Source organism: Ostrea edulis, chromosome 1, assembly GCF_947568905.1.
Source record: "Ostrea edulis chromosome 1, xbOstEdul1.1, whole genome shotgun sequence".
Lineage (NCBI taxonomy): Eukaryota > Metazoa > Mollusca > Bivalvia > Ostreida > Ostreidae > Ostrea > Ostrea edulis.
Genome location: NC_079164.1, coordinates 46875144 through 46899133, shown reverse-complemented (window position 1 = coordinate 46899133; position 23990 = coordinate 46875144). Strand labels below are relative to the sequence as shown.

The window sequence follows — 23990 nt, the reverse complement described above, 5'->3', positions numbered from 1 at the left end:
GTCGGTACGAACGGTAAGCGTGGGACATGTGCATGATGTGTCATGCGATCAGAGACCAGAGAAGTAGGGTTCTCTTGAGGGTTTCCAGACGGACGAGTGAGTGTTGCAGAGGGTCTTGCAAGTTTTACTAGTTAATTACTAAGGCATTGCTTTTGATGGTCTCTGCAATCCCTGTTATAACTGCGTACAGACGCCTCGTTCCGGTGCGCACTCATGAACATATACATGTAATATGTCGGAGTTCAAAACCATCGTCGTTAAGGGTTAGAATTACAGTCGCTCTGATACAGTGTGCGGTGTAATTTTGAGAGCATCCAGAATTTCTAGATATGTCAGACATGAATTTCGAAAACTAGTGGTAGCAGGGGACAGTTTCGCACTATAGGCCCGGTCAACTTTTTCAAAAAATGGAATTACCCCGTATTTGAAGTGATATTACATGTGTAAAAATGTATACAATAATTTTAGGATGCATGTCAAATGTAGCTGAGTGCTTAGTAAAAATGTTGATATACAACATGTAGGTGTCGCCATGATTCCTAGCATATAGATGGGTGCAAATACGAAACTAAGATACGTGGTCAGTTGCTGAAGAAATTCCGGTGAAAACATGCAGGGTCTAGCAAAAGGTCTGTAGCTGTGAGGGAAGGTGGATGGCCCCATATGAGAGGTAGATTTTTGAGAAGGGCAGATAGGGTTCTTGATTGTGCACAGTGTCTAAATCCCCATGTTTGGTACTGTGATGGTGTGGGGGTGGTGCGGATTAGCCCAAATGAGGGAAAATCAATGCAAAAAGGGGGAACCTGCTCAGAGCATGTTTTGTGCACCAGCACCAGTATTTATAGATTACATGTAATTTAGGGTAATAATTTATTAACTACACTAATATGAAATACAAGTATGGACATAAAAGGGAAATATGATTTTTCATTAGTCTGTCATAATCTGACTTTGGTGTATACCCCCTATCCACATGTTTCAAAATCAAAGAAACTGTCCCCTGCCACCTAGTACGCTTTGACAGGCTAATTTGCTGTGAACCACATTTTGTCTGATTGTGGAGACGCCATTGCAACTTCAAATCACCAACTCCCAGTAGAGACTGGAAGATGGTGTGGCACTCCTAAAGACGAAAGAACTTGCCATATCTGTAATACGGGTCAGATAGCTGACGAATACCATTTTATCCTTGAATGTAAGTTTTTTGAATGTTATAGAAGAAAGTATCTGTGTAGAAAATATTGTCACAAACCTAACTTTTTTCAAATTGTATTGATGTCAACTTCAGACCCTAATGTACTTATCAAATTGTGTAGTTTTATATCTAAAATATATGACCAATTCTGTCCTCCTTAACTCATTTTATGTATCTAATACAACTCCCTGCTTTTTTCACGTGTACCTTGCATATAATATATTCTATTTGTAAATATTGTATATATTGTACCTCATGTACCATAATATGGTGTGAGTGAATAAAGTAAACTAAACTAAGCTTCGGAACAGTGATTGAATAATGATGTGGCATTCGGGTCTGTGACATGAAGAAGTTGTTGTAGGGTGCGAACTGGACAATTAATTGTCATTCCCCGTTCAGTATATTCGCTTATCCTGTGGAGCATCAGATGTGTTGAGACCACCCTGCCAATTCTTTTGCTTGGTTTCATGGGAGTCATATTAATTTTATTTTGTATAATTGTTTATTTATCATTTATTTTTAATATGTTAATGTTTTTGTTGAATGAATTTATTTGGATCGATAGAGTTAAGTTGTTCTTTTCAGGATTCCCAATCTATAAATAGACCATTCAGGGGAATCACCAACATGCCAATAGAAAGTACATGTAGTTCCGGTCATTTATTATTTTATTTTTCGGGGTATACGATATTCATATGATAATTCAACCAATGAAAAGGCGTGTAAACATGTAAAATTAAATGATATACATGTAACAATAAAATCAGGCCGGTACTAAGGAAACTAGTCCAAGTCAATTCGGAGATATTATGGACTGAAGTGGAGCATTACAATTCCATTTGAAATAGAGTTTATAAACATCTCCTCACTATTGCTATAAGATGTTTGCAATCTCAAATAATCTTGAAGAAATTAAAATTGGACAGTTCATCGGGGAAATAAAAATGAATGCAAGTGGAAAAGACAATTGATAGAAAACTAATTCTTGGTCTTCGGCAAACATTTTTCGCGGGGTTTTTGTTGATAGCATTTCTTAAAACTTGCAGAATATGACAGAATTTGATTATTTGCGAGTCATGGTCTAATTAAACGTAGTTTAAAGAGCACCTAACAAATAATTACAACCTATTCCATACAGTGGGTCTGTGGCGCAATGGAAAACGCGTCTGACTTCGGATCAGAAGATTCCAGGTTCAAATCCTGGCAGACTCGGAATTTTATTTTACAGTCATTTGATATAAACCTCTTACACGTGCACGGGAAGTTTATGCAAAATTTCTGTAGTTCTTGTATACATCTGGTTTTCTTGAGGGATAAAGTCTTATGCACGATAGATTTTTTAGGACATAAGAAATGTTCCTCAATTATATATAATTTTCCATGAAATTTTGTAGATAATGTAATTGCATCTGAACTTGTTTTATGCTAAAAAAAATAAATAAAGAGATAAAAAAAAAAATGAAGTACATTACAAGGCTGCTTTTTAAGTTAGAATATTTTGGATTTTTCTAATCATGGCATGCAAAAAGCATTTGAACGCTTATGAATAAAGTCATGATATATATTTTCCCATCGAAATAGAATCTCCAGATGGAATAGTAGTATACAAATTAGATGTAAATTTTTGTAGGCAGTGTTACCAGGTTATTGGCATATTTTCCTTTAAGAAAATGTTACTTTTCTCATAATTCCCAATTGAGTTACATGTACAGTGTACCTCCTTTTGATAGAAAATGAATGAGAAACAAATGAATTTGAATAAATTCTATACCCAAATGTTACGACATACATTGCCTTCCATATCCTATAGTGATTTATAAGTTATTTCTATTTTAATATCATTTTCTAAATTTCAACAGATCATTACCTACTGTGCAAGAATATTACTGCTCTTAAGATTGACTGAGTTGTCAAATGGAATTCAGAAAGTAATGATGCAATGTGAAAATGATTTTTTCTGGCTTTACACGTGTTTTTTTTTCCAGATAAGACAAACTTTATGTCATTCGTCTCTCTGGTGAACAACACAAAGATGGTCAAAAGACCGGAGGTTGTTAGCTGTAACATGGGATAAAATATATTTATATACAGGGTGTTTTAATGAAGAAGTATTTTTAATTATTACATTCCCATAATTGTTATTTTCAATCACAAACTCTACATTGTGTTTCGTCATTATCTGTCTGGATATCCCAAGATGGAGCACAAGTTGTAGAGCTTGGGAGTCTGCTAAGGCACCATGTGCATCATAATGTGTTCTACACAAGTCGTTCAGTAGGTGCACTTGTGTGTAAGATTTTCTGTTGAGGAAATGCTTCTTTGAATAGAGTCAATATGCTTATGAATCCAATAATAAAGTCATTGGCAGTTAGTCCCACATGGCCCATTGCATACATGTAGATATTGACACTGTCTAAAATCAAATTTTGCATTGTGAGCAACAAGCACTATGTTAAAAAAAAATTAAACCTTGCAACAAATATTCCATAGCATTCTCAATATTCTTACATGGTACCTGAATTCCATTCTTGGACATAAACTGATACAGCAGTGACAGAGGATGAGACAGATTTAGTAGATGGAAACACATACCGTGAAAATGATTCTATAGGAACGCATGCACCAATCTGGGTGACCTCATAATCTTGACCTCAATTATAAGGACTATGAAATAGATTACAATATGTCTGAATTGAAACCATGCATTGTTACTTTACAAGTTCATTATTCATAGAAATATTGTTCCAAAAGCATCATAAATCTTACTGAAATCTTCAAATAATGCTTCTGTTCCATGTATTACATTCATGTCAATATAACAACACGTACCAGACCTGTTGTTTCCAAAATGTCCAGTGGTAATTTTGGGAACACCCTTTTCGCTGTCAGTTGAGGTAGAAGAAACGTAGAACGTCTCCATATGAGTAAAAAATTCTCGGGAGGGACGTTAAATAATATACAATCAATCAATCCAAAAGTAGATTTTTAAAGGGGCATGAACACGATTTGAGCTGAAAATTTTCAATTCCCCCCCCCCCCCATTTTTAATGTTTGAAATGCTTAACTAAGGTATATCTTATGGTCAGCAAACATTTGAATGTCAGTTGTGGAGGTACATGGGAGATACAGAGCTCACAATTCTTTGTTATGTTTTTGTTGTTGTTTACACATAAGCTATATATACACTGTACCAGTAAAAGTTCGTTTAAAGCAGATTTTTGAATTTGCAAATTAATTCTGAACATAATTCAATAATTTCTAGTGTTTAGTACGTCTTATTTTGTTTTAAACATGCCATTTTCTGTTAAGTAATCTATATGTAAACAAAAACATGGCACATGTCTTGTTTACAGAACAAAAATTGTGAGTGCTGTATCTCACTTGTAACTCAACTTATTTATAAATTTTAGTTGACCATTAGAAATACGATAATTAAGCACTGTAAACAATGAAAATGGAAAACTTAAATTTTCAGCTCAACCGTGCCCATGCACCTGTAAAACGAAAGTTCCTGTAAGATCGCCAACCGCCGTGGATACTTACCAAAATTATACGATGCTACGACCAAACATTCGAGGACCCCCACTAGTCCGCAATCTCTCACTTTAGATCTACCCACAACTACAGTAGTTATGTATATTAACTGCTTTGTGAATTAAATACCTTGCCCAAAAATCATTATAGTTATCGTCTTAATGTATTTTTGAGGAAGGCATCGTTGTCTCAGCTGGTGTAAATGCATTAAATCATTTTCTTTGTGTTTCACAAAACAGTATTTTAGTGTTTAATCCCACACTTAATTCACACCAGATAAAATTGTCCTTTATTTTATAGATTTCTTTCAATTCTGTTTAGGATTGGAAATACATGTACTCTAACACATTTAATTGAAAAAGTAGACCATTAAATCCACGCTCCAAAGAAACAATTTCAAGTACTTCTACTTCTTCTACCAGTACGCGGCCGCCATCAAAATGATGACTATTAATGCCACTGTTGAGTGTGCGCATGTTAAAACAAATGTATTGGTAAAAGTCTATTTAGAGGTGAGTTTAAAAACAATCGAAACCCGTGGCTTATTGATGGAGACGAGCCTTGAAGCATTCAAGGCTCGGAGCCATCACAGTAGAGGTAGGTAAGGCATTCCACTCCTTAATGGTACGTGGGTAGAATGATTCCTTCCTCGCTGATGTTCGACATGATGGAATGTGCACTGCCATAATATGTTGTTATTCCTGGATGTTCTTTCTTGGATTTTTAATTTCTCGCCAATGTCAGTCTGAAGTTTGTTGGTGATCAGTACATGTAGATAAAGGGGTAATATTCTTGCTTGTCATTTTTGCAAGATATTGTTAATAAATGTCGACATCATGCGAATTTATTTATTTTTGTAAGAAACGATGCTACATGTATGTTTAACCTACTGTAGTGAAATTGAGGTGGGTGGGTGGATTTTTGGTATTTCTGGTCGGCTCGGAGTCCTCTGAGCCTGCACGTGCAATTGTCTCTCTCTTACCCGCGAACTCTAGGAAAGCGGACGAGTATTCAAATGCGCAGCACTGAAGCCATTGTATGTGTAGAGTGTTTGTGAGTTGTTCTGTTTATTGGTTAATATATGTGTTTTTAAGTGTTTTTCCGGTGTTTTTGTTTATAGGAAATCACTTTACTACTCTGAAAAGAAAACTATATTTGAGATATTAAGAAATATTAATGTATTCCGACAGTGACAGGTTGTGAACACCTTTTATATTTAATTTGATGAAATTTGAAGATACCACACTCGGTTGTATCTATATTTGTATCGAAAATGCCCATATCATCTATTGTATGTCAACAAATAGGTTCACGGGCACTAGACCTTTAAACAGATTATCCATCTCTATTTATAGAATAACTGAGAATAAATATATGAATATTCATGACACTTTGAAGGTACTCTTTATCATTTAATGTTATTGTTTACTGTCTAGAAGTGTAGTTAGTAGAGTAGTTATGATACATTCCCAAAAGCAGTAAACGGGTTTTCTGTAATTTTCCTGTCGCACACGAACACTTAAATATCGGATCGATATGGAGTATTTTTATTAATATTGTGGTCGTAGGCCGGTTAGCTCAGTCGGTTAGAGCGTCGTGCTAATAACGCGAATGTCGTGGGTTCGACCCCCACACTGGCCACATTTTTACTTTTTTAAACATGGAGTGAAATGCTTCACTGGCCACAATTTTCTTTTTCTTAAAACATGGAATGAAATGCTTGCGACGTTGATGCAACCATAATTGTATCGGATTTTCTTGTCAAACAAATTCTATACACATTTCTGTAGCTGGATGAAGCATCAATCCTACGTACATAATGTAGCCTTCGAGATCGAAATTTCAATTAATACTGTGCATTGTGTTATGTGGTAATTTTTCAGTTGACTGGGAGAATACAAAAACTTAACAACGACATACCAAATCGGATCTTAAATAGTGTATAGATATTTGATTAACATGCATAATACTTATAGCTGATCACGGATATCATATAAATTAATTTTTATGTCGAATGAAATATCGAAGTACGAAGCAGATGTGGTGGACTCTATGGTTAATAAAAATTGAAGGCGGGAATCTCCAAAACCAGAGTGTACCATCACCGTGTTTTCACAGTGGTGGGAGTTGACCACTAACATCCTACTCTCAAATTATCACACCCGCGCGCCGGGGTAGGGATCTTCGATGTCTCCGAACCCGATGTTTATTCACTCAATATAACGTAATAAGAATTGGAGGGGCAGATCTCCAAACTCAGAAAAAGTACCATCACCATATTTTCAGTGGTGGTAGGTGACCACTAACACTTTACCCTAAAAATTTCAGGCCCTGTGGTAGGATTCTTCGATGTTTCCAAACCCGATTGATTGATTGATTGTTTTCCGCCACACTCAACAATTTTTCAGTTATCTGGTGGCGCACAGTTTTTTATTGGTGGAAGAGAGAACCCAGATACAATGTACCTGGGAAGAGACCACCGACCCTCCGAAAGTAAACTGGGAAGCTTTCTCATTTACCAGCTCGAACGGGATTCGAACCTGCGCCGACCAAAGGTGAGAGGCCGTGTGATTTTGAGCGCAATGCTCTAACCACCACCACGGAGGCCCTTCAACGTGATTATTACTCACTCAATGCAGTATACACGGGACAGTGTCCCATTGTATTTCAATCCTGGTTCGTATTTGCTCTCAGTTTTCAGTGTAATTCCAAAATAACAAGAAACACATTTTATAATGTATTAAAGGAAAACATGCATTTAAAAGTCTTAAAGTTTAATAAATACGTTTTGTAAACCCCCATAACTGAACATAATTCATATTGTATTTAACAGAAATTAGTTTAGAAAAGGTATAATACCTTGAAATGGCCAAGAAGGGAAAGCTCGATCTGCAGACCGACAAAGATAGGCCCTGAGTTTTAGTGAACGGTCGAATTTATAGGGTTCAGAACAAAAGAATTTAAATTACAATAGAAGGTACATGCACTAGCGATAAGATAAGAATGGCATGGGTAAGCATAAAACAAACCGGGAAAATGACAGTAGGGGCGAATCTCCAAAACCGCAGATCAGAACTATCACCATTCTTCACAGTGGTGGGAGTTGACTACTAATATTTTACCTTTAAAAATTCACATCCCGGGGTAGGGGTCTTCGATGTTTCCGAACTCGATGTTCATTCACTAAGTGTAATATATTATTCAAAATTGGAGGGGCTGGTCTCCATATTAAATCACTTTTTTTTTTTTTTTTTTTTTTTTTTTTTTACATTGGTTAGTCTTCGATGTTTCCTAACTTTATGTTTATTCACCAAGTGTAATTCAGTAAGAATAAAAATTTGGAGGGGTAGATTTCAAAAACCATAGAGTACCATACCATATTTTCACAATGTCGGTTAACCATTTGTATCTAACCCTCATAATTTCATTCCCTTGAGTAGGGATTTTCGATGTTTCCGAACCCGAAAAAGCCTAGTTAATTAGATAGGTAGTCACGTGGTACAGTGACGTCATATGCGACCTTCGTCCATCAACTTGTTGTAAAAGTAATGTTAGATATTTTTAAAAACTCGGGTTTCAGGGGCTTAATTTATTTACCATGGATAACATTTATTTCGATGTTGACAAATTTCCCAAGTCATATCTTTTAGCCACCAGTGCAAACAAATAGCGACCCAAATGTAGCGAGGAAAGCGAGTATGAAATCTGCATTTGTGAGTTAATAATGTTTACATGGGATCGCTGTCTAAACACTAAATGGTAATGCCATTTCTTTAAACAACTGTAATTAGCTTAGCGTTGTTGCTTTTCTAAAATAAGCAGTGTAATTATTATTAAATTTATTTTTGGATAAGTTAGATAGGCCTAAATTATGATACGATAACGTATCATTAACAACTAGGCCTACGGTCACTGGTGCATTTCGAAAAAAATAATAAATAAAAATGATCAAATTTATAGTGAAATCACAATACTTTTAAATTATTTTATTGAAGAAATTTTATTAATCATTAATTTTTAATCTACACGTACGTTGTTACCTGTACTAAGGAAGTTCTAGCGCGGCGTGCTGTTGTTGTTACGTACGCGTTCCTTAAAAAAATGAAAGCATTATAATTCAATTCAAAGTTGGGAAATATCATATTTTATTATTAATAATTGAAAGTTCAATGATCTTTTATCTTTAAATTTCTTTTTTAAAACTACCGGTACCCGTTGGTAGAAACTGCGAGCACAAGTTTTGCCTATATGTTGTTACAAGGTGAAGGTCAGTTTGTGCGAGTGTGTATTGAATTTGAGAGCAGAACGGAAAACATATATGTAACAGTACGTTGCTTTGATAAAACAATTTTCTCGTAGTTTATCTACGTCTTTGTCCAAGCGCTTGTTTGAAAAGGTACAGGGACAAATTCTACTGGTTTTTTATGGCAAAGTCGTTGTGCCGACAAAAAATATTCACGTCTTGTCCCTCATACCTTCCTTCGAAAATTGAAAAAAAAACCAGTCCAAATCCTCTCTACTGACAGCAAGTACACCCTTAAATGGCACGAAACAACATAATGCAGTGTTATTTACAAGCCGTTAATGTGATACATATGTAATTGGGTTTTTTGTCAATTAAATCTAATCTGTTTATAAATGAAAGGGCTATCAACTGTTTTCAAACCTTCTCGCTCGAGGTCGCACATGACGTCACAGATAATGGCGCGTAAAATATCGAAGAAAATATGCATATTGCAAGATTTAAATTTCATCACTTTCAACTCTGGTTTTCTTTTTTATGTATATACAATTTTGAATTGCGAACTGTCTTCTAGAATGCAGTTCACTATTGAAATTCGACCTCAAGGCAGGGGCGCCCTAGAAAAATACTATTATAAAATGATCTCAAGACTGTAACCTATCAAAATATTAATCATTCTATGGGGCAGGCTTGCCTTGAAGGACTTCAAAGTCAAAATCATGTCAAATTGTTTGCTTAAATAGGGAAAATGCTCTTTAGACCAACTTTTAAAGTTAATTTCAATTTTATATATAACGAATTACACGTTCCAAATGAAAATATGAAAATTCAAATACATGTACGACAGAAATTAACTCAATTAACTCGAACCCTATCGATATAATTAATAGAATCCCTAAGATTTGATGAAAAATTCAGCGAAATAAACAAGAGAAAATTGCTTGAGAGCATACCTACAATGACCGTTTCGTACAAATCACCAAAGCCTCAAACACACTCGTCATATCCTCGGACACGGGAACGATGATCCAAACTGGCGTAAGTGACTACACATTTCGTTTGTTATAAAATGTTATATCGTTTCATGATTAGCTTGAAGTACTACAAATGTAAGAAAGTAATAATTACGCACATGTACCACTAAGATAAACTTTTCATAGTAATTTGTCTCCAAAGTTGGCATATTAAATTCTTTAGAAATGTGACACGTGCGCAGTGGCTCTCTTCCACATTATTTCGAACTGGTGACCTTCGAGGACAATGAACTTCCGACACTACGAACAGGAATTACTGTCTGGAAGACGATAATTCATGAATGGACATGTTCTGCTGATTTGACGGGTATATTGCTTCAGATCCACTTTGATGCAACGAAATGATATATATTCAATCACAAAGATGTCATTCTCTTTCTTTATTTTCTTCTCTCTTTTTTTGCAATTGATTTGCCATCAATTACAGCTGGTATTGCTTTAAAGAACACCCAACAACTAGTCATTGCATGAGATGACATGCAATGGGTCTGTGGCACAATGGATAACGCGTCTGACTACGGATCAGAAGATTCCAGGTTCGAATCCTGGCAGACTCGTAAAATTTTCTTTTACAATCACTTAATATAGACCTCAGAGTCCTGCACGGGAAAGTCAAACAAAATTTCTGTAGTTCTGGTATACATCTGGTTTTCTTTGGGGATAATCTCTTTTTATCCACGAAAGATTTTAAGTGAATGTAGTTGGCCTAAATGTCATCGGTCGGTGTTAGATACAGCAAGGAGGAGTACAATTATTGGAGATCGGGGATGTATACCCCCTCCAATTAAATGGACAAATATGACTTAGTTTTATATATACGGTCTCAATTGTGAAACATTAGTCCCTAGTGAGTTTTTTTTTTATCTTCTTAACTGATCACTTCCAGAAAGTATGATATTTATTTTGATATCATTATGTGAACAGTAATGGTATAATTTTATTTCATTATCACCACGACTATCTAAGTGACTGACCTAACCGCCTTGGATGTACATTTTGATTGTTGAAGATATATTTTGACATGTATTGACATTTAAAGTGGCTCATTATTTAATTGCCCGCTTCTTTGAGCACCTTGTATGAAGCATGATTTCACTGTGGAAAGAGTGATACAACCTCCCAATCATTTCATGGGATATTTTTTGCATTTTCCCCGGATTGATACAACTATTATGTTTCCAAATAAGAAGTGTGATAAATCCAAACTTCGCTTTGATTTGGTGCATGGCATAAATTTGTTATAAATTCTGCGAACACAACTCGTGCAATTGTTTTTAATTTTTCAAATAAAAAATATTTATGAACATTGAAAACGTTATTTGTTAATATCATTTTTAAATGTACGACTACAATCTTCAAGAACCATGCCATTTGGATATGAGATAGATTAGACAAATCTATTTCAAAAAGAAATTGATAAAAAAAATAACGACATTTCAGGAATATCGTTATTTCTTTAGATTTCAACAATCCAGGAAAAATATACTTGATACAAATGATTAAAATAGTCATGTTGTTTGCTACTTTGATGCACCTTTGTCAAGAAATAAGTATTCTTTATCAATTGATTTTCTTCATTCGAGGTGTTTCAACGAGCCATTGAAATGAGTCACCTGATTTACATGTATATATATAAATTTATTTATCAAACATATCTTCCTAAAATGAAAATTTATCACCTTCAAATGTGTACCTATGCATCAGTCATATCTAAATTGAACTTTAACACTTTATAGTTGTCCTTCCAAATTGTCGTCGATCCATCAATAACGTTGTGATACATATTCTTGGAAGAAAGGCGTCAAGGAAGAAGATGGTACAGAGAGAAAAATGTTACTCCTCGGCGGGGAATTGAACCCCGGTCTCCCACGTGACAGGCGGGTATACTCACCACTATACTACCGAGGAAGTAATTATCACCCTAGATAAATTGCGATAGAGGCATCATGAGTAGTTGATTAACTTGAGGATGGGTGGTACAGTTGAAATGGCGTAATAACCATTGTTATTCATTAGGTTCCATGGTGTAATGGTTAGCACTCTGGACTCTGAATCCAGCGATCCGAGTTCAAATCTCGGTGGAACCTTATGCTATTGTATTGGAAATTTTGCTTTTGAATCATGGAAATCCAAGAAATCATTAAAAATCTCATTTTGGTATTGTGCTACTAAATATTTAGTTTCTCTTTTCTGGTACATGTATAATTTGAAAGATGATAAAAATAATTTGAAAACTGGCCAGTGTAGGGGTCGAACCCACGACATTTGCGTTATTAGCACGACGCTCTTTTTTTTTCTTTTCTTTTATTATAATTTGAAAGATGATAAAAATAATTTGAAAACTGGCCAGTGTGGGGGTCGAACCCACGACATTCGCGTTATTAGCACGACGCTCTAACCGACTAAGCTAACCGGCCTGTTATAATATTTGGTTGATTGACAACTGGTCGAATATATTGTAGTAGTCTATGTCGTTGACAGTAAATATCTTATCAATACAAAGTGTGGTGTGATTAATTTATGTTTTGATATATACTTGTATGTAAAGGAGAACGGTTTTAATTCACGAAGGAGCAATTCATGGGAACATTTTACCCAGCTGAAAACGTCTTCTTTTGAATCCACGTAAATGAATGATTTTGTTCGTGATAAATTAAATCGTATATTGAAAACTTAAAGAAAACGCACAGAATGTGACAGAATTTGAGTATTTACAAGCCATGGTCTAGTTGAACGTGTAGTTTGCTGTAACTGACGGTATTTTGCAACTATCAAAGGATACACCAATTAACACCTATCTGTATAACTAATATAATCCCTAAGATTTGATAAATAATTCAGCAAAATGAACAAGGGAAAATTGCTTGAGAGAATACCTACAATGAGCGTTTCGTACAAACTGCTCAAACACACTCGTCATATCCTCGAACACGGGAACGATGATCGAAACTGGCGTAAGTGACTACACATTTCTTTGTTATGAAATGTTATATCGTTTCATGATTAGCTTGAAGTACTATAAGTGTAAGAAAGTAATTTATTACGCAAATGTTCAATGTGCCATTGAGATAAACGTTGGATAGTAAATTTTCTCTAAAATTGGCATACTAAATTGTTTAGAAATGTCACACGTGCGCAGTGCCTCTCTTCCGCATCATTCTGAACTGGTGACTTTAGAGGTCAATGTACATGGCAGACTACAAATAGGAATTTCAGTCTGGAAGACGATAATTCATGAATGGACATGTTCTGCTGATTTGACGGGTATATTGCTTCAGATCCACTTTGATGCAACGAAATGATATATATTCAATCACAAATATGTCATTCTCTTTGGATTTTTTTATTCTGCAATTGATTTGCCATCAATTACAGCTGGTATTGCTTTAAAGAACATCCAACAACTAGTCATTGCATGAGATGACATGCAATGGGTCTGTGGCACAATGGATAACGCGTCTGACTACGGATCAGAAGATTCCAGGTTTGAATCCTGGCAGACTCGTAAATTTTCTTTTACAGTCACTTAATATAGACCTCAGAGTCCTGCACGGGAAAGTCAAACAAAATTTCTGTAGTTCTGGTATACATCTGGTTTTCTTTGGGGATAATCTCTTTTATCCACGAAAGATTTTAAGTGAATGTAGTTGGCCTAAATGTCATCGGTCGGTGTTAGATACAGCAAGGAGGAGTACAGTTGGAGATCGGGAATGTATACCCCCTCCAATTAGATGGACAAATATGACCTAGTTTTATATATACGGTCTCAATTGTGAAACATTAGTCCCTAGTGAGTTTTTTTTTTATCTTCTTAACTGATCACTTCCAGAAAGTATGATATTTATTTTGATATCATTATGTGAACAGTAATGGTATAATTTTATTTCATTATCATCACAACTATCCAAGTGACTGACGTAACCGCCTTGGATGTACATTTTGATTGTTGAAGATATATTTTGACATGTATTGACATTTAAAGTGGCTCATTATTCATTTGCCCGCTTCTTTGAGCACCTCGTATAAAGCATGGTTTCACTGTGGAAAGAATGATACAACCTCTCAATCATTTCATGAGATATTTTTTGCATTTTCCCCGGATTGATAAAACTATTATGTTTCCAAATAGGAAGTGTGATAAATCCAAACTTCGCTTTGATTTGGTGCATGGCATCAATTTGTTATAAATTCTGCGAACACAACTCGTGCAATTTTTTTAAATTTTTCAACTAAAAAATATTTATGAACATTGAAAACGTTATTTGTTAATATCATTTTTAAATGTACGACTACAATCTCCAAGAACCATGCCATTTGGATATGAGATATATTAGACAAATCTATTTCAAAAAGAAATTGATAAAAAATAACGACATTTCAGGAATATCGTTATTTCTTTAGATTTTAACAATCCAGGAAAAATATACTTGATACAAATGATTAAAATAGTCATATTGTTTGCTACTTTGATGCACTTTTGTCAAGACATAAGTGTTCTTTATCAATTGATTTTCTTCATTCGAGGTGTTTCAACGAGCCATTGAAATGAGTCACCTGATTTACATGTATATATAAATATTTATTTATCAAACATATCTTCCCAAAATGAAAATTTAACACCTTCAAATATGTACCTATGCATCAGTCATATCTAAATTGAACTTTAACACTTTATAGTTGTCCTTCCAAATTGTCGTCGATCCATCAATAACGTTGTGATACATATTCTTGGAAGAAAGGCGTCAAGGAAGATGGTAGAGAGAGAAAAATGTTACTCCTCGGCGGGGAATTGAACCCCGGTCTCCCACGTGACAGGCGGGTATACTCACCACTATACTACCGAGGAAGTAATTATCACTCTAGATCAATTGCGATAGAGGCATCATGAGTAGTTGATTAACTTGAGGATGGGTGGTACAGTTGAAATGGCGTAATAACCATTGTTATTCAATAGGTTCCATGGTGTAATGGTTAGCACTCTGGACTCTGAATCCAGCGATCCGAGTTCAAATCTCGGTGGAACCTTATGCTACTGTATTGGAAATTTTGCTTTTGAATCATGGAAATCCAAGAAATCATTAAAAATCTCATTTTGGTATTGTGCTACTAAATATTTAGTTTCTCTTTTCTGGTACATGTATAATTTGAAAGATGATAATTTTTTTTGAAAACTGGCCAGTGTGGGGGTTGAACCCACGACATATGCGTTATTAGCACGACGCTCTTTTTTTCTTCTCTTTTATTATAATTTGAAAGATGATAAAAATATTTAGTTTCTCTTTTCTGGTACATGTATAATTTGAAAGATGAGAATTTTTTTTTGAAAACTGGCCAGTGTGGGGGTTGAACCCACGACATATGCGTTATTAGCACGACGCTCTTTTTTTCTTCTCTTTTATTATAATTTGAAAGATGATAAAAATAATTTGACAACTCGCCAGTGTGGGGGTCGAACCCACGACATTCGCATTATTAGCACGACGCTCTAACCGACTGAGCTAACCGGTCAGTGATAATATTTGGTTTATTGACAACTGGTCGAATATATCGTAGTAGTCTATGTCGTTGACAGTAAATATTTTATCAATACAAAGTGTGGTATGATTAATTTATGTTTTGATATATACTTGTATGTAAAGGAGCACGGTTTTAATTCACGAAGGAGCAATTCATGGGAACATTTTACCCAGCTGAAAACGTCTTCTTTTGAATCCACGTAAATGAATGATTTTGTTCGTGATAAATTAAATCGTATATTGAAAACTTAAAGAAAACGCACAGAATGTGACAGAATTTGAGTATTTACAAGCCATGGTCTAGTTGAACGTGTAGTTTGCTGTAACTGACGGTATTTTGCAACTATCAAAGGATACACCAATTAACACCTATCTGTATAACTAATATAATCCCTAAGATTTGATGAATAATTCAGCAAAATGAACAAGGGAAAATTGCTTGAGAGAATACCTGCAATGAGCGTTTCGTACAAACCGCTCAAACACACTCGTCATATCCTCGGACACGGGAACGATGATCGAAACTGGCGTAAGTGACTACACATTTCGTTTGTTATGAAATGTTATATCGTTTCATGATTAGCTTGAAGTACTGTAAGTGTAAGAAAGTAATTTATTACGCAAATGTGCCATTGAGATAAACGTTTGATAGTAAATTTTCTCTAAAATTGGCATACTAAATTGTTTAGAAATATCACACGTGCGCAGTGCCTCTCTTCCGTATCATTCTGAACTGGTGACTTTTAGAGGTCAATGTACATGGCAGACTACGGAATAGGAATTCAAGTCTGGAAGACGATAATTCATGAATGGACATGTTCTGCTGATTTGACGGGTATATTGCTTCAGATCCACTTTGATGCAACGAAATGATATATATTCAATCACAAATATGTCATTCTCTTTGGAGTTTCTTTATTCTGCAATTGATTTGCCATCAATTACAGCTGGTATTGCTTTAAAGAACATCCAACAACTAGTCATTGCATGAGATGACATGCAATGGGTCTGTGGCGCAATGCATAACGCGTCTGACTACGGATCAGAAGATTCCAGGTTCGAATCCTGGCAGACCCGTAAAATTTTATTTTACAGTCACTTAATATAGACCTCAGAGTCCTGCACGGGAAAGTCAAACAAAATTTCTGTAGTTCTGGTATACATCTGGTTTTCTTTGGGGATAATCTCTTTTATCCACGAAAGATTTTAAGTGAATGTAGTTGGCCTAAATGTCATCGGTCGGGGATGTATACCCCCTCCAATTAGATGGACAAATATGACCTAGTTTTATATATACGGTCTCAATTGTGAAACATTAGTTCCTAGTGAGTTTTTTTTTTATCTTCTTAACTGATCACTTCCAGAAAGTATGATATTTATTTTGATATCATTATGTGAACAGTAATGGTATAATTTTATTTCATTATGATCACAACTATCCAAGTGACTGACGTAACCGCCTTGGATGTACATTTTGATTGTTGAAGATATATTTTGACATGTATTGACATTTAAAGTGGCTCATTATTCATTTACCCGCTTCTTTGAGCACCTCGTATAAAGCATGATTTCACTGTGGAAAGAGTGATACAACCTCCCAATCATTTCATGGGATATTTTTTGCATTTTCCTCGGATTGATAAAACTATTATGTTTCCAAATAAGAAGTGTGATAAATCCAAACTTCGCTTTGATTTGGTGCATGGCATAAATTTGTTATAAATTCTGCGAACACAACTCGTGCAATTTTTTTTTTAATTTTTCAACTAAAAAATATTTATGAACATTGAAAACGTTATTTGTTAATATAATTTTTAAATGTACGACTACAATCTTCAAGAACCATGCCATTTGGATATGAGATATCTTAGACAAATCTATTTCAAAAAGAAATTGATAAAAAATAACGACATTTTAGGAATATCGTCATTTCTTTAGATTTTAACAATCCAGGAAAAATATACTTGATACAAATGATTAAAATAGTCATATTGTTTGCTACTTTGATGCACTTTTGTCAAGACATAAGTGTTCTTTATCAATTGATTTTCTTCATTCGAGGTGTTTCAACGAGCCATTGAAATGAGTCACCTGATTTACATGTATATATAAATATTTATTTATCAAACATATCTTCCCAAAATGAAAATTTAACACCTTCAAATGTGTACCTATGCATCAGTCATACCTAAATTGAACTTTAACACTTTATAGTTGTCCTTCCAAATTGTCGTCGATCAATCAATAACGTTGTGATACATATTCTTGGAAGAAAGGCGTCAAGGAAGAAGATGGTAGAGAGAGAAAAATGTTACTCCTCGGCGGGGAATTGAACCCCGGTCTCCCACGTGACAGGCGGGTATACTCACCACTATACTACCGAGGAAGTGATTATCACCCTAGATAAATTGCGATAGAGGCATTATGAGTAGTTGATTAACTTGAGGATGGGTGGTACAGTTGAAATGGCGTAATAACCATTGTTATTCAATAGGTTCCACGGTGTAATGGTTAGCACTCTGGACTCTGAATCCAGCGATCCGAGTTCAAATCTCGGTGGAACCTTATGCTATTTTTATTGGAAATCATTAAAAATCTTATTTTGGTATTGTAATACTAAATATTTAGTTTCTCTTTTCTGGTACATGTATCATTTGAAAGATGAGAATTTTTTTTTGAAAACTGGCCAGTGTAGGGGTCGAACCCACGACATTTGCGTTATTAGCACGACGCTCTTTTTTTCTTTTCTTTTATTATAATTTGAAAGATGATAAAAATAATTTGAAAACTGGCCAGTGTGGGGGTCGAACCCACGACATTCGCGTTATTAGCACGACGCTCTAACCGACTGAGCTAACCGGCCTGTGATAATATTTGGTTGATTGACAACTGGTCGAATATATTGTAGTAGTCTATGTCGTTGATAGTAAATATTTTATCAATACAAAGTGTGGTATGATTAATTTATGTTTTGATATATACTTGTATGTAAAGGAGAACGGTTTTAATTCACGAAGGAGCAATTCATGGGAACATTTTACCCAGCTGAAAACGTCTTCTTTTGAATCCACGTAAATGAATGATTTTGTTCGTGATAAATTAAATCGTATATTGAAAACTTAAAGAAAACGCACAGAATGTGACAGAATTTGAGTATTTACAAGCCATGGTCTAGTTGAACGTGTAGTTTGCTGTAACTGACGGTATTTTGCAACTATCAAAGGATACACCAATTAACACCTATCTGTATAACTAATATAATCCCTAAGATTTGATGAATAATTCAGCAAAATGAACAAGGGAAAATTGCTTGAGAGAATACCTACAATGAGCGTTTCGTACAAACCGCTCAAACACACTCGTCATATCCTCGAACACGGGAACGATGATCGAAACTGGCGTAAGTGACTACACATTTCGTTTGTTATGAAATGTTATATCGTTTCATGATTAGCTTGAAGTACTATAAGTGTAAGAAAGTAATTTATTACGCAAATGTTCAATGTGCCATTGAGATAAACGTTGGATAGTAAATTTTCTCTAAAATTGGCATACTAAATTGTTTAGAAATGTCACACGTGCGCAGTGCCTCTCTTCCACATAATTCTGAACTGGTGACTTTAGAGGTCAATGTACATGGCAGACTACGAATAGGAATTTCAGTCTGGAAGACGATAATTCTTGAATGGACATGTTCTGCTGATTTGACGGGGATATTGCTTCAGATCCACTTTGATGCAACGAAATGATATATATTCAATCACAAATATGTCATTCTCTCTGGGGTTTTTTTATTCTGCAATTTATTTGCCATCAATTACAGCTGGTATTGCTTTAAAGAACATCAACAACTAGTCATTGCATGAGATGACATGCAATGGGTCTGTGGCGCAATGGATAACGCGTCTGACTACGGATCAGAAGATTCCAGGTTTGAATCCTGGCAGACTCGTAAATTTTCTTTTACAGTCACTTAATATAGACCTCAGAGTCCTGCACGGGAAAGTCAAACAAAATTTCTGTATTTCTGGTATACATCTGGTTTTCTTTGGGGATAATCTCTTTTATCCACGAAAGATTTTAAGTGAACGTAGTTGGCCTAAATGTCAACGGTCGGTGTTAGATACAGCAAGGAGGAGTACAGTTGGAGATCGGGAATGTATACCCCCTCCAATTAGATGGACAACTATGACCTAGTTTTATATATACGGTCTCAATTGTGAAACATTATTCCCTAGTGAGTTTTTTTTTATCTTTTTAACTGATCACTTCCAGAAAGTATGATATTTATTTTGATATCATTATGTGAACAGTAATGGTATAATTTTATTTCATTATCATCACGACTATCTAAGTGACTGAACTAACCGTCTTGGATGTACATTTTGATTGTTGAAGATAGATTTTGACTATCTTCACAAGTCAAGGGTTATTGATTCGTTACCTCGCACTAACCCTTGACATCAGTCGCTATTTAAAAGTTGGGCTCGAGAAGAAGCATATGATTGGTTTGCAGTCTGAAGCTGCAAACCAATCAGACAACGGCTTTTATAATCGGTCGAAAACAAAACTAAACAGTAAACACGGATGTCGACGGCATTATGGTGTAGAATTTCTGGCCAATTAGTACAAGACAGATACCGTCGATTGATTTTCGGGAGTTCGTTTTGCTTGAAGAAACAATTAGACGAGGTTTTGGGGTATGAGCCGAATGAAAATGATGGATTCTCGAAGTACGTTTGACGACTATGTTTTAACAATTTAAACAAATTGTCTAAAATAATGGGAACAACTTCTTAAGATAGGGATTTACCACTGCCGGTTTTAGTCCCAATAAAAACATCTTTTCCTTCTCTGATACATGATATCGAAAGCTTTTGGTTTTCAGTCAAATGCTCGATTTGATGTTTTTCATATATCTTTTCGTCAACGGACGCCATTTTTTACTTTCTGTTTATTCCCTTACCAAAATTTCATCTGAAACAAGAAATCTCATTGGCTGATTAATTTTAGCGTATTGCGTCATCCTTCTTCTCGAGCCCAACTTTAAAATAGCGACTGATGTCAAGGGTTAGTGCGAGGTAACGAATCAATAACCCTTGACTTGTGAAGATGGATTTTGACATGTATTGACATTTAAAGTGGCTCATTATTCAATTGCCCGCTTCTTTGAGCACCTTGTATGAAGCATGATTTCACTGTGGAAAGAGTGATACAACCTCCCAATCATTTCATGGGATATTTTTTGCATTTCCCTCGGATTGATACAACTATTATGTTTCCAAATAAGAAGTGTGATAAATCCAAACTTCGCTTTGATTTGGTGCATGGCATAAATTTGTTATAAATTCTGCGAACACAACTCGTGCAATTGTTTTTAATTTTTCAAATAAAAAATATTTATGAACATTGAAAACGTTATTTGTTAATATCATTTTTAAATGTACGACTACAATCTTCAAGAACCATGCCATTTGGATATGAGATAGATTAGACAAATCTATTTCAAAAAGAAATTGATAAAAAAAAAATAACGACATTTCAGGAATATCGTTATTTCTTTAGATTTTACTAATCCAGGAAAAATATACTTGATACAAATGATTAAAATAGTCATATTGTTTGCTACTTTGATGCACTTTTGTCAAGAAATAAGTATTCTTTATCAATTGATTTTCTTCATTCGAGGTGTTTCAACGAGCCATTGAAATGAGTCACCTGATTTCCATGTATATATATATATTTATTTATCAAACATATCTTCCCAAAATAAAAATTTATCACCTTCAAATGTGTACCTATGCATCAGTCATATCTAAATTGAACTTTAACACTTTACAGTTGTCCTTCCAAATTGTCGTCGATCAATCAATAAATAACGTTGTGATGCATATTCTTGGAAGAAAGGCGTCAAGGAAGAAGATGGTAGAGAGAGAAAAATGTTACTCCTCGGCGGGGAATTGAACCCCGGTCTCCCACGTGACAGGCGGGTATACTCACCACTATACTACCGAGGAAGTGATTATCACCCTAGATAAATTGCGATAGAGGCATTATGAGTAGTTGATTAACTTGAGGATGGGTGGTACAGTTGAAATGGCGTAATAACCATTGTTATTCATAAGGTTCCACGGTGTAATGGTTAGCACTCTGGACTCTGAATCCAGCGATCCGAGTTCAAATCTCGGTGGAACCTTATGCTATTTGTATTGGAAATTTTGCTTTTGAATCATGGAAATCCAAGAAATCATTAAAAATCTTATTTTGGTATTGTAATACTAAATATTTAGTTTCTCTTTTCTGGTACATGTATAATTTGAAAGATGAAAAAAATAATTTGAAAACTGGCCGGTGTAGGGGTCGAACCCACGACATTTGCGTTATTAGCACGACGCTCTTTCTTTCCTTTCTTTTATTATAATTTGAAAGATGATAAAAATAATTTGAAAACTGGCCAGTGTGGGGGTCAATAGAATGCAATGGGTCTGTGGCGCAATGGATAACGCGTCTGACTACGGATCAGAAGATTCCAGGTTCGAATCCTGGCAGACTCGTAAATTTTCTTTTACAGTCACTTAATATAGACCTCAGAGTCCTGCACGGGAAAGTCAAACAAAATTTCGGTAGTTCTGGTATACATCTGGTTTTCTTTGGGGATAATCTCTTTTATCCACGAAAGATTTTAAGTGAATGTAGTTGGCCTAAATGTCACCGGTCGGTGTTAGATACAGCAAGGAGGAGTACAGTTGGAGATCGGGGATGTATACCCCCTCCAATTAGATGGACAAATATGACCTAGTTTTATATATACGGTCTCAATTGTGAAACATTAGTCCCTAGTGAGTTTTTTTTTTTTATCTTCTTAAGGTAATTCCATACTCGCAGTTTTATCTGATACAAGTTTAAAATGTGTATTTATTTCCATTCATTAGAGTTAAAAGTAACAAATTATCAAATAAAATACATAGGTCATCACACTTTTTAAGATGTGAAACGTACATAAAGAGAATCATATATACCGTCAGAAAATTGCAATTTTCCTTTAACAGGGATATTAAAATTCCATACAAACTGGTTATGACGATATAGTAGCATTCATAACAATTTCATGAAATTGTATCTTCACAAAAATATACAAAATGTCTGTAAAAAATAAAGGAAATCATCGCATAATAGACTTGGTAAAGAAATCAATAGAAACAGAGTTATTGCCCTTGGATTCAATATTTTGAAACGCATCATTGATTATTCATCTATAACTTAAGACTTTTGAAATATTTTATTTTTAGCAAGATTTTTTACAATAACTATAAGAAAAGACTCCAACAAAATTTATGTTCCTATCATGCATAAATCTAAATAAATTGTTGATTTTGCAAAATCTGATGACATCACAGGAGGGTGGAATTACTTTAACTGATCACTTCCAGAAAGTATGATATTTATTTTGATATCATTATGTGAACAGTAATGGTATAATTTTATTTCATTATCATCACGACTATCTAAGTGACTGACCTACATGTAACCGCCTTGGATGTACATTTTGATTGTTGAAGATAGATTTTGACATGTATTGACATTTAAAGTGGCTCATTATTCAATTGCCCGCTTCTTTGAGCACCTTGTATGAAGCATGATTTCACTGTGGAAAGAGTGATACAACCTCCCAATCATTTCATGGGATATTTTTTGCATTTCCCTCGGATTGATACAACTATTATGTTTCCAAATAAGAAGTGTGATAAATCCAAACTTCGCTTTGATTTGGTGCATGGCATAAATTTGTTATAAATTCTGCGAACACAACTCGTGCAATTGTTTTTAATTTTTCAAATAAAAAATATTTATGAACATTGAAAACGTTATTTGTTAATATCATTTTTAAATGTACGACTACAATCTTCAAGAACCATGCCATTTGGATATGAGATAGATTAGACAAATCTATTTCAAAGAGAAATTGATAAAAAAAAAATAACGACATTTCAGGAATATCGTTATTTCTTTAGATTTTACTAATCCAGGAAAAATATACTTGATACAAATGATTAAAATAGTCATATTGTTTGCTACTTTGATGCACTTTTGTCAAGAAATAAGTATTCTTTATCAATTGATTTTCTTCATTCGAGGTGTTTCAACGAGCCATTGAAATGAGTCACCTGATTTCCATGTATATATATATATTTATTTATCAAACATATCTTCCCAAAATGAAAATTTATCACCTTCAAATGTGTACCTATGCATCAGTCATATCTAAATTGAACTTTAACACTTTACAGTTGTCCTTCCAAATTGTCGTCGATCAATCAATAAATAACGTTGTGATGCATATTCTTGGAAGAAAGGCGTCAAGGAAGAAGATGGTAGAGAGAGAAAAATGTTACTCCTCGGCGGGGAATTGAACCCCGGTCTCCCACGTGACAGGCGGGTATACTCACCACTATACTACCGAGGAA

At 34.8% G+C, this 23990-nt stretch overlaps 19 non-coding genes across 19 annotated transcripts; 11 read left to right on the top strand and 8 right to left on the bottom strand.

The window, feature by feature from the left end:
• Positions 1-2337: 2337 nt before the first annotated feature.
• On the top strand, positions 2338-2410 carry Trnar-ucg (transfer RNA arginine (anticodon UCG)). Its single transcript has one exon. It is a non-coding gene; the product is annotated as a tRNA-Arg (tRNA).
• Positions 2411-6299: 3889 nt separating this feature from the next.
• Positions 6300-6373, top strand: Trnai-aau (transfer RNA isoleucine (anticodon AAU)). The gene has a single exon. It is a non-coding gene; the product is annotated as a tRNA-Ile (tRNA).
• A 4120-nt stretch (positions 6374-10493) lies between these two features.
• Trnar-acg (transfer RNA arginine (anticodon ACG)) lies at positions 10494-10566 on the top strand. The gene has a single exon. It is a non-coding gene; the product is annotated as a tRNA-Arg (tRNA).
• Positions 10567-11845: 1279 nt separating this feature from the next.
• Trnad-guc (transfer RNA aspartic acid (anticodon GUC)) lies at positions 11846-11917 on the bottom strand. Its single transcript has one exon. It is a non-coding gene; the product is annotated as a tRNA-Asp (tRNA).
• Positions 11918-12024: 107 nt separating this feature from the next.
• On the top strand, positions 12025-12096 carry Trnaq-cug (transfer RNA glutamine (anticodon CUG)). The gene has a single exon. It is a non-coding gene; the product is annotated as a tRNA-Gln (tRNA).
• A 256-nt stretch (positions 12097-12352) lies between these two features.
• Positions 12353-12426, bottom strand: Trnai-aau (transfer RNA isoleucine (anticodon AAU)). The gene has a single exon. It is a non-coding gene; the product is annotated as a tRNA-Ile (tRNA).
• Positions 12427-13441: 1015 nt separating this feature from the next.
• Positions 13442-13514, top strand: Trnar-acg (transfer RNA arginine (anticodon ACG)). Its single transcript has one exon. It is a non-coding gene; the product is annotated as a tRNA-Arg (tRNA).
• A 1269-nt stretch (positions 13515-14783) lies between these two features.
• Positions 14784-14855, bottom strand: Trnad-guc (transfer RNA aspartic acid (anticodon GUC)). Its single transcript has one exon. It is a non-coding gene; the product is annotated as a tRNA-Asp (tRNA).
• A 107-nt stretch (positions 14856-14962) lies between these two features.
• Trnaq-cug (transfer RNA glutamine (anticodon CUG)) lies at positions 14963-15034 on the top strand. Its single transcript has one exon. It is a non-coding gene; the product is annotated as a tRNA-Gln (tRNA).
• Positions 15035-15436: 402 nt separating this feature from the next.
• On the bottom strand, positions 15437-15517 carry Trnai-aau (transfer RNA isoleucine (anticodon AAU)). The gene has a single exon. It is a non-coding gene; the product is annotated as a tRNA-Ile (tRNA).
• Positions 15518-16529: 1012 nt separating this feature from the next.
• Trnar-acg (transfer RNA arginine (anticodon ACG)) lies at positions 16530-16602 on the top strand. The gene has a single exon. It is a non-coding gene; the product is annotated as a tRNA-Arg (tRNA).
• A 1237-nt stretch (positions 16603-17839) lies between these two features.
• Positions 17840-17911, bottom strand: Trnad-guc (transfer RNA aspartic acid (anticodon GUC)). The gene has a single exon. It is a non-coding gene; the product is annotated as a tRNA-Asp (tRNA).
• A 107-nt stretch (positions 17912-18018) lies between these two features.
• Trnaq-cug (transfer RNA glutamine (anticodon CUG)) lies at positions 18019-18090 on the top strand. Its single transcript has one exon. It is a non-coding gene; the product is annotated as a tRNA-Gln (tRNA).
• Positions 18091-18314: 224 nt separating this feature from the next.
• Positions 18315-18388, bottom strand: Trnai-aau (transfer RNA isoleucine (anticodon AAU)). Its single transcript has one exon. It is a non-coding gene; the product is annotated as a tRNA-Ile (tRNA).
• Positions 18389-19404: 1016 nt separating this feature from the next.
• Trnar-acg (transfer RNA arginine (anticodon ACG)) lies at positions 19405-19477 on the top strand. The gene has a single exon. It is a non-coding gene; the product is annotated as a tRNA-Arg (tRNA).
• A 1993-nt stretch (positions 19478-21470) lies between these two features.
• Trnad-guc (transfer RNA aspartic acid (anticodon GUC)) lies at positions 21471-21542 on the bottom strand. Its single transcript has one exon. It is a non-coding gene; the product is annotated as a tRNA-Asp (tRNA).
• A 107-nt stretch (positions 21543-21649) lies between these two features.
• Trnaq-cug (transfer RNA glutamine (anticodon CUG)) lies at positions 21650-21721 on the top strand. Its single transcript has one exon. It is a non-coding gene; the product is annotated as a tRNA-Gln (tRNA).
• A 285-nt stretch (positions 21722-22006) lies between these two features.
• On the top strand, positions 22007-22079 carry Trnar-acg (transfer RNA arginine (anticodon ACG)). Its single transcript has one exon. It is a non-coding gene; the product is annotated as a tRNA-Arg (tRNA).
• Positions 22080-23917: 1838 nt separating this feature from the next.
• Trnad-guc (transfer RNA aspartic acid (anticodon GUC)) lies at positions 23918-23989 on the bottom strand. The gene has a single exon. It is a non-coding gene; the product is annotated as a tRNA-Asp (tRNA).
• Position 23990: the final 1 nt, after the last annotated feature.